We start from the raw sequence: 15,778 nt of genomic DNA, 5'->3' as shown, positions 1-15,778 counted from the left end.
CGAAATTCAGTTAATGTTTCATTTTCCACCTCCCACATCCTCCTCCCCTGCCACCTGCCTCCAACTGGTATTGGGATTACAAAACCCAACTGGAGCACTAATAGTGTACTCTTCTCTGAAGTACTGAAAAGATGTTTATGTCCAGTGTAATATAAATAATACAAACAGCTGTACGGCAGGAGTCACTCAAGACCACCCCAGGACAACTTGTCTTAGAAATACATAGAGAAAAAAATCAAAGTGTATCATCAAGGAGCTGCTCTACTGTGCTGGCAATTTCACAGGACCTTGTTGCTTAACACTTGCATTGGAAGTCTGGGACACACTGTGACATGCAAACAGGCCTTAGGCTATTGACTGCGATTTAGGGCAGACCAGACAGCACAGAAAGAAAGGTTTTCCTGCTGCACCAGCAGGGGTGAAGAACAGTCAGAAGAAAGCTTGGCATACAGGGGGATACTAATCCCATGGATCTTGGGGCTTGACTGCTAGATCTTAACCTGACATCAGTATTACAGTCTTAAAATTAGGCAATGATTTGGTCCAATCATTTTTATTGTACCTGTAGAACCCTGTCTTTAAAGTTATGCTACAGGAGAAGATACAAAATCAATAAGAAAGGGCTGACTCCTACTCCATGCAGGTAGAAAGGACACTGGACTCTACTATTTTTAATAGCACGATGGGCTCTCCTTTATGTAAGTGAAGCTCATGGAATAGAATCTATGTCTCAATCCACTGTTCTACCTGCTCATGCCCTAAGGTGCTGGACCATATCCAAATTATAAATTTGAAAATTTGGATGAGACACGTCTAATATTTCATCAGAGCTTGACAATGTTTCTCAACAAATTCTCTACAGTTGTTATTACCCTGGGAAGCTGGTGACAAATAGATGAATACTAAACAAAAACAAACAAAGAAAAAAAAATAAAAACAAAGTCCCTATAAGAAGCTTATAGATTAAGGGATGTTATCAAAGTATTATCACAAAGCCATGGACCCAAGAATATTCCAGGTGGATTTCAAAAGGAATACAAAGAAAGTTCTTCTGAATTCTTCTTCTTTATATTAGTAACTAAAACTACCAACATATCTCAGGCATTCCAAACAGTTATGTCATTAGAGTAAAATCAGTATTACTCCTTTTCTCATCCTCTACTTGGACTTGCAGTTCCTTATCTGTAACTGACCATTCACTTCTATTTTCAAAACATGGGAAAGAGGGAAACAAAAGAGACGAAGACAAAGATGACAGGAAACCAAATGAGGGCATTCTAGAATTCTTATAAGAATAAAATTTGCATGAATAGACCCGGAATGTTGTTCCCTCCAGTTCTTCCACCAGAAGATGCAACAGGAGAAAAACTAGCACCATGGTGTTCTTTTGGCAAAGCCCTACCATCACAGAGAGACATAATGGCTTAATGGATAAAATTCTTCATGTATGACCCATGTGCTCATAATGGTCCACAACAATATTTTGAGAATGGTAAGTAGCATGAAAGTGTTTTTTGATTCCAGAAGAGATATTATGCTTTAAAAAAAAAATCTGTACTTTCTGATAAAGATTATTTTGGGGGAATACAATTTTCATTTGTGATTATGTAAAGGTATATATGCATACTCACCCATATGCATATTTTCTGTAGTATATATTATAGCATATATGACCACAGTCTCTAGTAATTCCTTCCATTCCCAGATCTATTTTTTTTTTTTTTTTGGACAGGCAGAGTTAGACAGTGAGAGAGAGAGAGAAAGGTCTTCCTTCCATTGGTTCACCCCCCCTCAAATGGCCGCTACAGCCGGCACACTGCGCCGATCTGAAGCCAGAAGCCAGGTACTTCCTCTTGGTCTCCCAGGTAGGTGTAGGGCCCAAGCACTTGGGCAATCCTCCACTGCCTTCCTGGGCCACAGCAGAGAGCTGGACTGAAAGAGGAGCAACGAGGACAGGACCAGCACCCCAACCGGGACTAGAACCCAGAGTGCCGGCGCCGCAGGCAGAGGATTAGTCTAGTGAGCCACAGCACAGGCCAGATCTGACTTTTAATGCCTGTCTCCCCCTCCTTTCCACAAATGTCATATTCTTGCCTGATGGGTTCAGTTTTAAAAGAAATCCTTTTTTATCACTATCATTATCATGACTTAGTTAAGGGGGAATTCACTAACTCATGATGGTTACCACACTGGGTGAGCAAGGATTGCCCTGGGAAACTACCTTTCCTCCCCAGCTCATCATCTCAGCACAAAGTACCTGTCCAAGCCATTTATGAAGATGATTTCAAAGTTTTCAGTTGTGAGGTAATTTGATCATACTAATTGTCTTCAAGATGAGAAATTTAATTTACTATTTGTACTGTTTGATTCAGTACCGAAAATAGGGTCTTTCCTAAAAAAATTATCAGTTTCATGGAGTAATTAAATTTCAGCCAAATATTTTATTACAAATGGATAGAAAAAAGGAATATATAAAACTAAATTGAAGTCATGAGGTTTTTAAAATAAAATTTATTATGTATATTTAAGGTATAAGCATGTTATGGAATACATCTAGACAGTGAAAAGGTTACTATAACATATTCATTATCTCAGAGTTACCTCATTTTCTTTTGTTTTTGTGACAAGAGCAGCTAAGATCTACTCATTTACATGGGTCAAGGACACACTCACATGTTACTATATATAACGCTTTGATGCACATGCCCAGCTTCTACCAAACTCCTCTTACTAGGAAGAAAGCCTTCTCAACACTGTACTCCTTGCTCTTGATGTCTTCATCCTCCATGATACCTACAACAGTTTTTTTGTTTTGTTTTGTTTTGTTTTTTTTGCCTATATTACAAAATAACACCTAGATGACGTTATCTCACCTGCACGGGGGAAGGAGACTACACTAGATATTTCCATGCAATAGCACGAGCCAGCCTTATGACTATGTGCATGTGTATGCACGCACACACATATGGATACAGGTGTTTTCCTTCTTAATCCAGCATCAGTAAACTCTACACCACATTATGACTCAAACCTAGAAGATGATGATGATGATGCAAGTGATGAAGCGGTATCATCCCTTTTATTCTTTTAGCATGCTGTGTACTACACCTGGCAAATGACTGATGCGCAATTGTGTTAGCTGAAGCGGAGATCTAAGGAAAGGCAATAGAAAAAGGAAGGACAAGAGAGAGGAAAAGGAGGAAGGAAAAAAATCTGGTAGGCTGGCAAAAACAAAAGAAAGAAGAGGAAATTTTCAGAAACATAAAAAGATATAACTCATCAGGATACTAAAAATGGAACTAACCACATATGACCAGGAATCTGAGGGAGAATGAAAGGATTTAGGAAAAAGTCAATGCGTTACTTCAGAGGCTGAACTCTGTTTTACAATTATGGAAATCTGAAAATAGAGAGGAGTGGAAATAACACTGGTTCTGACACATGGTAACCTGAATTAATATTGTCCTTATTAGCACTTCACCTCCCAAACTTGTAAAATAGGAATAACATACTTGCCCTCTCATTTTCAAAATATAAAACTCAAATAACACAATAAATGTGATTAATATACATGATAATATATACCATCAGATGAAATATTTGGCACCTGAGAAATGTAAAGTATTGTGACTCAGTTTCAAATTCCTCAGGAGGGGCTGGCTATCGACTTTTAATGATTTGTCATTTTATAATTCAATCTCATATGTCATAGCTACATCATGGGATACAGAGAATTTAGGACCAAAAATTGATCCTTAATTTTAGTTCAAGACCAGTCAAACATTATGAATCACTACAATTTCAACTAGAGATGTGAATTCTTTTCATTGAATTTTTTATTTTTTTTAAAAATTTGGGCTAAAATATAATAATTGCATATTTTAAATTAGTACAGTGAAACACCAACACATATACAGAGCATAAACTGGACATACCAGGCAATTTTCCTTCCCATTTCCTTATCTCTTCTTTGAGTTTGGAGTCTACCAGATCCTGGATTCAGTTCTTTATACAGAATATTATATATGATCATAAGTCATGGCAACCCCCACCCCGTGCTCTCTGATACCAGAATCTGTTATGTTCACCCTGTGTTTTTATATCCAAAATCCAACTTCCCTCAACTCCCCTTCCCTAACCCCATCCTTATCTTTAGAAATTTAATTCCTATTTCTACTTCAGATAGCTTGTATATATAATTTATACTATATATGTTATAATTATATTATATATGTACATATGTGAAAATTGTTATAATTTTCACCAAAGAGAGATCATGTGTTATTTGTCCTCTGTTTCTGTCTTATTTCATTTAATTTAATGATCTCTGGTCTCACCTATTTTGTTACAAATGCCAGGATTTCATTCTTTTTCATGGCCAAATAATATTCCATCGTGTATATTCTCTCTCTCTCTCTGTGTGTGTGTGCATCTTCTATATCCATTCATCCACTGCAGGGCACCTAGAATGAACCCATGTTTTGTCCATTGTGAGTAATGGAATAATGCTACAATGAACATGAGTGCACGTATCTCTTTTTATATGCTAATTTTGGAATGAAACCAGGCCCTTACCTTGCATCACACGTGAAAAATCAACTCAGAATAAATCAAAGATCTAAATGGAAGATATGAAACTGTGAAACTAATAGAAGAAAACACAGGGGCAACAGTTCAATATATTCCCATAGGCAACAATTTTTTTTGTAAGATCTCGAAAGCATAGGCAACAAAAGGAAAAATAGACAAAGGGAAACATATTAAACTAAGAAACTTCTGCATAGTAAAAGAAGCACTCAATACAGTGAAGATACAACTTGCAGAATGAGAGAAAATATTGCAAACTATCTTGCAAATGTTTAACCAGAAACATATGTTTATCCAGAAACATATAAGAAACTCAAAAAATTTATCAAGAAGAAGATAAACAATTTAATAAAGAGCTAGACAAAGGATTGGAATAGATATTTCTCAAAAGTGAAGATACAAATGGCCAAGAAATACATGAAAAAAAAAAACATAGTAGCAATCAGAGGTGTGAAAACCAAAAGCATTACCAAATCCAAAAGGTATTACACCTTACCCCAGTTAGAATGGCTATTGTTAAAAAAAAAATAATAGATTGTGGCAAGAACGTGGAATGAAGGGAACCTTTGTATGTTATTGGTGAGAATGCAAACTAGTATAGCCATTGTGGAGACAGCTGCAGAGGTTTTCCAAAAAACTAAAAACATATCTACCAAATGACCCAGTTACTCCAAGTCTGAGGATTTATCTGAAAGAAATTAGTTCAGCATAACAAAGAGATACCATTAAATGTAGGTTTCTTTTGTTGTTAAATTTATAAAAAGAATGACTGTCAGTCATGAATCCCTTAGTAGTTTCAGCTGGTACATTTTTTAGAATTCTAATCCATAGTGTTATACTGTTTAATAAGGCTTAAATAATGCCAGGAGAAAAAACAGACAGATTTAGCTGGAGCTTTAAGCTACTGGAGGAGACAGCATAGGCATAGAAAACACTGTGCCTGTGCCTTGCTCTGATTGAATGCAACTGATACTTAACCACTCCAAGCGCGTAAGAAGGGAAACCGCACTCTGGTACAAGGTACCTTGAAACTGGACTTACATGTACACAATCACAGAATGCCCCTTTCACCTGCAATCTTATACTTGATATCAAGCTATGAGTTGAAGCTAGCAATGGCTCATGGTCATGTCTAAGATATCCTTGACACTAAGTTAATATTAAGTCTTACACTTGCTAGCAACAAGTGTATTCTCCATGGGAATAAGGTCATAGCTGACTGTTGACAGGGGACGCACAATTTAATCTTTAGACCTTATAAGAGATGGCTGACATTTTTCTGTAATAGCATAGCCAAAATAAGAACTTAACTAATAATCTCATAGCTAGATTCACATCGCCATCAGCGAAGTATACAGTAAGTAGAAAAAAAAAAAAAAAAAAAAAAAAACCTCCCTTTCAGACCAAAGGGAAAGAAAGTTTTAAAGTGAGAATATAATTTTCCTCATGGGCATTGTCTACCTTAGAAAAACTACTACAGAACATGCCTGTGACTATAGACTTGTAGTTCAGGCCACCGAAGATTAGAGATGGGACACGGGCACTCCCTTGACTTGCATCCTCTGGTCTGCTTGAACACAAACCAGGAGGAAAAGAAAGCTAGGCATCAGAAGCAATGGGTGGCAGGCCTATTAATGGCTGATCTGTACAGTGATCTGCCCTCAAGGAGACCCAACAGGCCAGTCCACTGCAGTGGCTTTCAATGTGGTAAAACCCAACAGTTTTTTGCAGGTCCAGAATTTCTAGATAATGAGTAGCAAGTGGCAACTCATTGATTCAAGTTTTAACGTAACTGCTATTGCTACTCTTACTGCCTCTGAAGTACCTGATAGAGAATTGGATTTCTAGAGAAGGAGGTTTCAGTCCAGCCCAAGAGTCATCTAATCAGCAGAACTATCAGAAGGAAGAAATTTGATGCGTCTAAGGGGCATCCCACGTTCATGCTGTTCAACAGGCTGTAGAAGGGCACCCTGCAATGAATCTGGAGAATTCGGCATTGCAATGCAGCCCTTGTTCCCTACTATGATCTCCGTAACTTTGCGACCTGAATGCTGTCATTCTACAGGCAAAACTTTGTGATAAGCAAAGATTACTTCACACACTGCACAACTATTACTCTGTGGAAGTTCCACAATTACTTAGCTAAATTTACAATGAAGTAGAGGTGGTGTTAAGGAAATCAAAAAGGTCGTTTGTTAGAGCAAAGATACACAGGTACGTGTAGATTGATTCAACTAAAATATATACTCAGAGTAGTCCTTCAACAGGAAATCCTAATGGACTATTTTCTCCCACCCATTCATTAAATATTTAAATGTAAGTAAGTGACTACTGGACTAAAACTAACCTATTTAGAAAAGTGGCCTCCAGCAATGACACTTTCAGAGTGAGGCTGAATAAACAAAAGGAAATGCAGAAGTGCTTGAGGGGATCCATTTTAAAGGAATAAATGAATTATTCATTTTAGAAAAATGTAAAAGGTGCTCTAACTTCTTTCTTTTAATAATGTGCATATTTGGATGTATAACACGCATGCAGTTTTAAAGTGAGAGGAAATGACTCTTCATTTCAAAAGCTTTTCTGTTCCTACTGAAGAGCAGTTAGGAGCCACCTAAGCGTAATGGAGCAGGAGCTGAAGAGCAGATCTCTGCAAACACTGCCCTGAGACCCTGCACATAGCAAAGCTGATGCACACGGCCAATGCTTCATGTGCAGGCTCTTGAGTCAGTCTGCCCGGGTTCTATCTCAGTTCTCAGTGCTACCTGGGATCAGCTTGTGTGAATCCCGGGCAAAGCATATAAAACTTGTACCTCCATTTTTAAATTTTTTTTTAATTAATAAAAGCAAGACTAAAAGGTAATTCATAGAGTTGTTAAGGGATTACATGTATTGGCGCTGGCGCTGTGGTGTAGCAGGTACAGCTGCCACCTTCAGTGCTGGCATCCCATATGGGTGCCGGTTCAAGTCCCAGCTGCTCCACTTCCAATTCAGCTCTCTGTTACAGCCTGGGTAAGCAGTAGAAGATGCCCAAATCCTTGGGCCCCTGTACCCACGTGGGGGACGCGGAAGAGGCTCCTGCCTCCTGGCTTCGGATCAGCTCAGATCTGGCCATTGCAGCCAACTGGGGAGTGAACCAGATAATGGAAGACTTCTCTCTCTCTCTCTCTACCTCTCCTTCTCTCTATGTGTAACTCTGACTTTCAAGTAAATAAATAAATCCTTAAAGTAAAAGAAATTACATATGCTGATACAGGAATCTTTGAGCAGTGGCTGGCACCCGGTAAGTCCTTTAAAGTGCAGTTAGGATTATTATTATATACTAAGTGTAGGAATAAGACAAATAGCATGCACACAATATACCATCACAATGAAAGATTAATATTTACAATACTAAATATGTTACCGACCTATGACTTTAAGGAAAATATATCAAGCTTTATCACTCAAGGTGACAATCCTAATGACAATGGGAAAAAGAAATTATAATAATTACACTTGAATTAACATCACATCTTGAAGAGCCCTGGAAACTAAAGCAGACATGTGGGACCTTCTGTGGGAACCTCTCGGCAGCAAATTTTAATCATCTTAGAGGGTTGACTTCTCTGAAAACCAATCCAAACCTGGTAACCTCAAGTTCCCTTCTGTCTTAAACGTTGACATAAATTTCTTTTCTACCATCTCACACGGATACAAAAGGAGTAAAGGATAAATAAGGGCTCTTTTCAGAGTTTCTGCTTTGTTCTAGCAGAAATTCTTGTATTTCATTTCTGTGTAGACTCTTGGATTCAGCAATCGTTATGAAGAAATTTTTCTAGTGTGCATAATTTTAGCACATTCACAGGGTTAAAACTTAAAAATGTATATTAAATAGATCTTGGGCCGGCGCCGTGGCTTACTTGGTTAATCCTCCGCCTGCGGTGCCAGCATCCCATATGGGCACTGGGTTCTAGTCCTGGCTGCCCCTCTTCCAGTCCAGCTCTCTGCTGTGGCCCAGGAGGGCAATGGAGGATGGCCCAAGTGCTTGGGCCCCTGCACGCACATGGGAGACCAGGAGGAAGCACCTGGCTCCTGGCTTTGGATCGGTGCAGCACTGGCCGTGGTAGCCATTTGGGGAGTGAATCATTGGAAGGAAGACCTTTCTCTCTGTCTCTCTCTCTCACTAACTCTGTCAAATAAAAAAAAAAAATCTTGAAACAGGCATTTGATGCAGCATATATTACAGTAAAGTTACTGAGTGGGGTACCTCTTTCAAATCCTGACTCCTCTGTTTCAGGCCTAGTTACTGCTAATGTATATTTTGGGAGGCAGCAGATGATGGCTCAAGTACTGGAGTTCCTGCCACCCATGTGGGAGATCTGGATGGAGTCCCTGGCTCCTGGATTCAGCTTGGCCAAGCCCTGGCTGTTGCAGGCAGTTGGTAAGTGAATCTGTGGATACAAGCACTCTCTTGTCTCTCTGTCTCTGTCACCCCCCTCCCTTACCCTTCCCTCTCCTTCTCTCCCTTTCTGCCTTTCAATGTGAAAAAACAAACTTGGCCCAGAATTTGCTAGCAAATATGGTATTAAATAACAATATTACCATGAACACAAGTTTACATTTTGTATTTTGAAATAAGTACTTGGATCAAACAGTTTTTCCTGGAACAATTATAAGGGATATTTAGATCTCAAATGATGGCAAGAAAAAAACTGAAATATTGGGAAAATAGTTCTCATGGAATAAAGTCTACCAATTAATTTTCCTCAAATTGTAAACCAACTGGTACTCAAATATATGCATAGAGTTGTAAGGAATCAAGAACATTTTTAACATGTGTCTGTTGATGCCAAAGGTTATATCCCTGCTTAAGATGAGCTTCAGACTCCACTGAAATGGACCTTTGCTGTAAAACATGATTCAGCTTCCAACATGCTGCAGGGAAAGAGGCAGAGCCGTGTTTCAGGGATACCTATCAATTCTCGCCTTCCACAGACCTCTCATCTATCCTTCCCACCCAGATAACAGATCCTACCTAGTTGTTTCTCAACTTGAATCCTTAACCAGGGGATAAAATATATTTACAAACTTGAGAAGGACATGCCTAAATGGCAAAACAAACTTCCCAGGGGAAAAAATTGGGATATGAAGTGGGTTGAGCTTCTCAGGTCTGTGTAGATGATGTCAACTGAGGGTTCCTGCTTTGGGAAGTCAGGGGACCAAGGCGCAAACTGGCTTCTAATGTGGCCAATCTGCTCCTATAGGTTCACATCATGACAGCCGGCAAGATCCTCAACTTGGTTCATTTTATCAGCAATTCAGTCTTCTCTTCTGACGCTATCTTCTTGCCAAACTATAGTTCTTTTTTTATTCATAATTAGAAACTTCCTGAAGCTCAGAGTATTTTTTGAAGATGCTACTGCATTTGAAGATGCTGAAAATGTCAGGGTTTAGTAAGACTGAAATGCTGTTTTTGGTGATTCTATCAAATCACCTAGTTTAAATTATTTATTTATTTGTTTGTTTGTTTATTGAAGCAGAGGTATGAATAGAGAGAGCTCCTAGATGCTGGCTAAAATGCCTGCAACAGCCAGGGCCCATACTGGGCTGAAACTCAGAACTGAATTCAGATCTGAAACCTGAGCTGCAGGAGCCCAGTCACTTGAACCATGACTATTGCCCCCAGGAAGCTGGTGACAGGAACCAGAGTTGGGTACGGAAACTTGGTGCTCTGACACAGGCATCCTAACAGGCATCTTACGGTCAGGCTAAATGCCCACCCACAAATGCCCTCATTTAAAAGTTTTTCTATCCCAAAAGGAAAGATATAATTACTTTTTTTTTTTTTTGGTCCCTGTAACCCTGATTTTCCATTATTCTTTTTTGCTTTTTGTGAAATTATTATTTAAGAGAGAGAGAGAAAGAGAGAGAGAGAGAGAAAGTCCTATTCACTGGTTCATTATCCAAATGCCTGGAACAGATGGGGCCAGGCCTGGCCAAAGCCAAGAGCTGGTAAGTCAATCCAGGCTCCCACATAGGTGGTCAGGACCTCACTACTTGAGCCAGCAGTGCTGTCTCCCAGGGTCTGCATTAGTAGCAAGCTGCAATCAAGGAGCTGAAACTCAAACTTTAACTCCATCAGATATGAGATGTAAGTATCTTAAGCAGGGTCTTAACCTTTAGTCCAAACACCTATCCCTCGTCCTTAACTACTTCAACATTGACTTGATTTATTTTTGTTTGTCATTTTAATATCTGATATTGATGGCCAAATAAGTTTTGTTGCCATGTAGGTTTTCTGCTCAAACCCAAAATATATTTCATTTAATAAACTTATTTAATTGTGCTGCCTGTTAGTAGTTTTCCTGAAACCAAGCACTATACCATAGAGTGTATGTTTACATTTCTTTACATACTTACCATCTCCATCCATCCATCCACTCACACCACGCCAACAGTTCATCCAAACCACACAACACTGGCACCTTATGGAAACCCATATATTCTATTCTTTTGAAGTGTATGCATAATTCAAGAAAGGAAAAAAGGAAACTTAACTGTTTACATCATGACGTAAATCACTTTTTTCCAGAGGTTCATTACAATTTTTTGTCAAACTGAATCATATAAAGCAGTTTTCACATCTCCCATGGTATTTCTCAAAGCTGAAATTTGAGTCTCAGATTGCTTAAAGGTCATTTCCTCAATACAGCTTTTCTTGTACCTACAGACCAATTTCCTCACCAATATCATACTACTCTTTGTAGTCATTTCCAAGTAAACATACATAACTATTGGGGGAATTATTTATTTAATATGTATCATATTATCCTATTATAAAACAAACTTGAACAAAGCTCAAAACTCATATAAGTCTTGCTTAACTTATATTCCTAACACCTAACCATGGTGGTTGGTATATAATAAGTTCTCAATACACACACACACACACACACATTACAAAGAGTAAGAAAGATATCTTGTATTTGCTGGTTCATCTCCCAAATACCCATAAGCCACCAGGTTGGGCTAGGCCAAAGCCAAGAGCCAGGAACTCTATCCATGTTTCCTACATGGCCCAAGAACTTGAGTCACTAAGTTGCCTCCTAGGGTATGCAATAGCAGGAACCTGGATTGGAAATGGAGGTGGAATTCAAACTGAGGCACTGTGGTATAGGATATGGTTGTCCTAAGAAAATGAAAAATATCTTTCTTACTCTTTGTAATGTGTGTGTGTGTGTGTGTATATTGAGAACTTATTATATACTAACCACCATGGTTATGCGTTAGGAATATAAGTTAAACAAGACTTACATGGGTTTTGAGCTTTGCTCAAGTTTGCTTTATAATAGGATAATATGATACATATTAAATAAATAATTCCCCCTATGAAGCAATTGAACCATTGTACCACATCACCTGTTCCAATAAGCATTTTTTGTATTAATAAATGGATAGGGTTAAAGTCATTTTAATAGGTCGTCAATTATTTTTAAAACCTGAAAAGATACATGTAATCAGTGTATTTTTCTTATGTTTGGGGTATTGAGTAATCAGGAAATAGCTTTTCCTATAAGGCCACAGAGTCACAGAAGGAAAATAACTCAAGTGTGCAAAGTGCTCTGCGATGTCTAACTCCAACTTGAGAAAGATATCAACAATGGTGACAGCAGTAATTTTAGGTGGGATAAGGATCTGTGGATCAATATTGATAGAGTACTTTGGAGCATGGTCTTGTTATTAATTCCCAGGGAGGGAGAATGCTTTGATCATTGCATGTACTGACTGCCTACTAAGCACAAGGCATGTAACTTGGCTTTACAACATGACTTAAAAGTCTCATGTTTCAATCTAATTATAATCTGATTTGAAAATAACAGGAATACATGGAAAAGCTAGCTAGAAAAGTAAATGATAAGTGTAAGAGAAGAAAACTGGCCTTGCAGATACTCCGAGGAGGACTACTGATATATCTCCATGGACCCATAGATGCAGTGAGTCTAGTTATCTTAGGTGAATGGAAAAGCAAGACAAACATTGTAGATGGAAAGAAGTATGTGGGAAAAGATGTGGAGAAACAGGAAGCCAAAAGCTGTTTCAGGCAATGAGTAGAATGAGAAGCAGAGAGGTCATCACAACAGGTTGAGCCCTAAATGGAAATTATAAAGAAGAAACTGGGAAGAGTATTTTCCTGCCAGCTTCTGTAAATCCATGCATTGATATAATGATAACAACCTAAAATATTCAATGGTGATAATATCTTAATATTGTATCGCATTTTGTCCCAAAGCAATTTTAAGTATTTGCATTCTATAGAGATGTCATCACACATATTCAAACCTATACCTTTTGCCCTGGCACTATATATGAATTATCCGAAGCAGGGAGATGAGCAGGAAGAAGAGTGCTAGTGAAGACTGTAAACAATAACAACTGAACGACCTGATGTAGGTGGCCCCAAGGGATGGGGCACTTAGGCCTCAGAACTCTCCAAATGCTGCATATTAACTAGAGGCACGTAGTAAAAGCTACTATTGTTTTTAAGGCAGAATAAACCTATTTTTCTAATTCTTACATTTTCCCTGGGGGTACTGCTGCTGTCTTATTCCACAGGGGCTTTAAAGATCAAACCATATTATAATTATTAAGTTAGGGGGCTGGTGCTATGGCATAGTAGGCTAAACCTCTACCTGCAGTGCCAGCATCCCATATAGGCACTGGTTCATGTCCCAGCTGCTTCTCTTCTGATCCAGCTCTCTGCTTATGGCCTGGGAAAGCAGTGAAACATGGCCCAAGTGCTTGGGCTCCTACACTCACGTGAGAGACCCAGAGGAAGCTCTAGATCCTGGCTTCTGATTGGCCCAGCTCTGGCCATTGCGATCATTTGCAGAGTGAACCAGCAGATAGAAGACCTGTCTCTCCCTCTCTCTGTCTGTAACTCTCTCAATTAAATAAATTTAAAAAAAAATAAAAAATTATCAAGTTAGAATTCCAGAGTCCTCCATTGCCATTTGTTTCTCAGAACCAAATGGTTAACTCATAGGTTCCTCATGACTACTTTTTCATTGATTGTGCTCTGAAGGCATTTGCAGCCCTAATTTGCTGTGCTGCTTTCAAAAACTCTAGTTAACATTGTTCAAATATAGTAATTCTCACTTCAGCACTGCATAACTGACTCCCACTCCTACACTGTGTACATGCTATTATCACAATAGCTTTGACGTGCTTCAAAAATTTTATACAAAAGTGTTTTGAAATTATGTTTGAATTTAAGAATACATCTTTCTGTTTTGAACTCATTTTGTCTTCCTCTTGGGATATGTTTTTTCTTTTATGAAAAGTTTCCCAAATAAAATGCTTCTATCTCCATCCAGAGAGAATGTGATTGAATCCAACACAAGAGAAAACAGTGAAAGAACTGAAATAGAAAAGACAGTGATGCATGGATATAGATTTTTTATCTACCTTTTTAAAATCAGAACTACACACAAAGAAATATCACACATTTTATATAAGAAACAGCTAACAGTCTCAAGCAAAACTGCATTTCTACACAGGTTAATGGATGGAAATGGCCTAGGTCTGTACCTATGGAAATCAGTCCCAATTTTTTTTGTTGTTTTCATTTTTTATTGTCTAAAACCTTATTAGTATAGAATATGCCACTTAGCAATGGATCTTGGGCAAGAAATTGACTGTTTGGGGCACTTCCTTTCCCATGTTTAATAGTAAATATGTTATTACCACAGATCAACAAAAATCTGTGTTTATAGTTGATATACATTTGGTAAATTATAGGCTCACAATAGGACATGCAAATCTGACCTACTGAGTTGTTGTTCTCCTTGGGAGTACCTTAGAATTTCTCTGATGCAAGGTTCAGAATTGTCATACAATCAAAGAAACTAGCTTGTATTGGTTTTAAACAAAAACAGTGTTTGCCACTTGAAAAAATAATCACTGTCCTTGACTTTATTTTTTTCTCATTCTAATCAAACATTCTTTAATGTCCAGTTCATACTTTAACTTTAAAAACACATCTTCTGACAATGCTAGAAAATTATTACTTGCCAAAAGTATTTAGTGTTTGATTCTCTCTCTCTGCCTCTCTCTCTCTATATATATATGTAAAATCACATTGTCTCCTATTTTTATATTTTGTCAATTGCCTTAAAAGCACATGTCATGCAGAGAACAATGTTTTGTTGGATTCTAGTTCCTCTTGCTAAAAACTACTACAGGGAACACTTGTGTTGTGAGAACCATGGTTGTCCCCTGCCACTTCTAGATGCGCAGAAACTGCACTGTGCCTACAACCAACACAGGCTTCACGGCTTCTGAGCAAGACCCACCAGAGTCCAAATGACTCATGGAAGACTGTGTGGCTACCGAAGACACTTCTCCCTGGTATTATTTGGGGAGACGGGTGGGGATGATGCATGCTCCATCCATAGGACTGAGCAGGTGTATCTGCAAAGAGGCAAGAATCAGGATGCCATTTGTTTCAGCACTGTGTTTCCACATGTTTCACATGCCTCCTCACTCTAGAAGGCATGCGGTCAGCATCTAGCTCTGAGCAGGGTACATGCAAAGTACTATACAGAGAAAGTAGAATACATGAGGGAAACAAAGGCAACAACCTCTGAAGGGCTTAAAACTTTCAACAGGTGCTTCGGGGAAAGGTGGCCAAGGCTGACATGAGTCATCCTGGATACCAGGGCTAGAACAGGAAGACACTCACCACATCACGTACATACACGGAATGCACCCAGTTGCAGCAACAAAGCTGTCTTTTTCTACCTCTTCTGGCTTGTATTTGACCTTGATTGTTTTTTTTTTTTCTACCTACATTTCTCCAACTAGAGTTAATGGTTTTTTTTTTTTTTTTCACATTTTCTTACATACAGGGATCCAACTGTAATGCTACTATGAATTGCACATAAAGAGGTTATCATTATCAAAGGAAGTAATAATGTGTCTCTTACTCTTCTTTTCCGTGTAGTCAGTAAATGATGCCCTTTGGTTTCCTTGTTGCTTTCTGGCTCCAGGTATGGAGTTACAGAAAGAAACACAGGCAGGACCCAGAACCAAAAGTGTGGGTTTTGCCTCGGTTCATTACTTTCTTATTGGGTGGCCTTGGGCAAGGCAATTAACCACAGGTACTCAGTCTGCATGCTAAAAATGGGGATGAGGGAGTGGCTAAGGATATATA

General features: G+C 38.6%; 1 protein-coding gene across 1 annotated transcript in view; it reads right to left on the bottom strand.

Annotated features, from left to right (window-relative positions):
* PPP3CA (protein phosphatase 3 catalytic subunit alpha) overlaps nucleotides 1-15,778 on the bottom strand; it is a 325,310-nt gene that overhangs the window by 45,523 nt on the left and 264,009 nt on the right. The gene's annotated exons all lie outside the window — the stretch shown is intronic.

This window comes from Lepus europaeus, chromosome 8 (genome assembly GCF_033115175.1).
Source record: "Lepus europaeus isolate LE1 chromosome 8, mLepTim1.pri, whole genome shotgun sequence".
NCBI lineage: Eukaryota > Metazoa > Chordata > Mammalia > Lagomorpha > Leporidae > Lepus > Lepus europaeus.
This window is presented reverse-complemented; position numbering and strand designations above follow the sequence as displayed.